Raw genomic sequence first — 1,940 nt, forward strand, 5'->3', positions numbered from 1 at the left:
TTAAACTTCCAACCGTTGGCCAATTTTTTTAAAAAAAATTGAAAAATAGTCATTGGGCCCGTTAGGCCCAGTTGAACCGGCCCAGGCCCGCCAGCCGGCCCCGGCTCGCAATCTCAACATGGAGGACCGGCCAACAATGGGCTCTTAGGATCGCTTGGGACCGGACCATTTGGACCAGCCCATTTAGCCCTTGGTCTCGCGGTCCCAGGCCGGTTCCAGGCTGGGCTCGGACCACAATACAGCCTTACCCTGACAACTTGGAGCGCTTCCCTTTTTTGGTCAAAAATGTTCATCATTTTAATATTTTAATGTAATGTGGACATGAGACTTTGGACTTATTGACACAAGTTTTTGATTTTGTGACTTGATTGTTAATTGGTCGGAAGTATCAGAAGAGGAAAAGATAGAAAGAGAGACACCAAACAACGTTAAGTGTTACTTTTTTCCACCAAACATTAGATGCTCTTTGTTTGAGACTTGAGGTGAGTTACATTATTTAGGATATTAGGAATCTATTAAAAGAAATTGCTCATACTTTGCATTTAGTCGTAATGTTGTGATCACCCAAAAGGTTATTTTATGTTTTAGAATTTGATTTCGTGTTCCTTAGCCTTCAAAATCTCATTTTATTCCTTCTCGATTTGTGTGCGCAGCCCAGACATATTTCCGAAAAGCTTTTATGTTGAAAGTTGATAAAAATAACATTTTTTGCCTTTAAAAGTTGATTTAGTTGACTTCGGTCAACGTTTTGAGTAAACGAACCTGGACTTGTGTTTTGACAGTCCAAGTGGGTCCGTACCGAAATATGGGAACTGGGCATATGCTCGGAATCGAATTCCGGGGTCCCTACCTCGAGAAATGAATTTTTGATGAAAATTGAAAAACTGAAAATTAAATGGTTTTAAGAATTTGGTTAATGTTTGATCTTGTTGGTATCGGACCTATATTTTGGTTCCAGAGCCCGGAACAGGTCCAAAATAATAATTATACCTTATCTGTGAAATTTGGTGAGAAACAGAACTAATTTGACTTGAATCGGATGTCTGGTTGTGAAAATAGGAATTTGAAAGTGTTCTTAAGAATTTCATGTGATTTGGTGCTAAATTCGTAGTTCTAGTGTTATTTGGCGATTTGATCGCACGAGCAGGTCCGTATGATTTTTTTGACTTGTGTGCATGTTTGGTTTAAATCCCCGAGGGCTCGGGTGAGTTTGGACAGGCTTCGGGTGTTTTGGACTTGGAAAATTTTGTGTGTTTTGTGCAGCTGGTATTCTAATACTTTGTGCTTCGCGATCACGAAGCCATTCTCGCGATCGTAAAGGGGAAACTGGGCTGGGGGAGGACTTCACTCTATGCGAACGCGAGACCAGGGTCGCGAACGCGGAGCATTTGGGGGAGTAGCTCTACGCAAACGCGACCGGTCTACTTCAAACGCGTAGCTTTAGGAAGGCTGGTTAGGAGACCTGGGAAAACACTATGCCAACGCGAGCCCTGTATCGCGAACGCAAAGATAGGGCGGGCTAAACCTTCATGAACGCTTAGTGTTTCCCGCGATCGCATAAGTCCTGATGAGGTTGCTCTTCGCGAACGCGAGAATGTTCACGCGATCGCGATGAACACTGTCGCCCAACACTTAAAATAGAGGCAAAAACGGGAATGGGCCATTATTTCAAAATTTTCAAAACTAGAAGACCTAGAGGCGATTTTCAAGAGATAATTTCTTCCACCGAAGTGTTGATAAATGATTCTAAACTACTTTCTTTCAATTACCTATTATATTTCATGAATTTTCAACCTAAAATCTAGGGTTTTCATGGTGGAAATTGTGGGTTTGGGTAGAATTAGGGATTTTTGTATAATTGAATTTTAGACCTCGATTTAAGGTCGTATTTCAAAACTAATTACATATTTGGGCTCGGGGGAGAATGAGCGAATGGGTGT

This window comes from Nicotiana tabacum, chromosome 3 (assembly GCF_000715075.1).
Source record: "Nicotiana tabacum cultivar K326 chromosome 3, ASM71507v2, whole genome shotgun sequence".
Lineage (NCBI taxonomy): Eukaryota > Viridiplantae > Streptophyta > Magnoliopsida > Solanales > Solanaceae > Nicotiana > Nicotiana tabacum.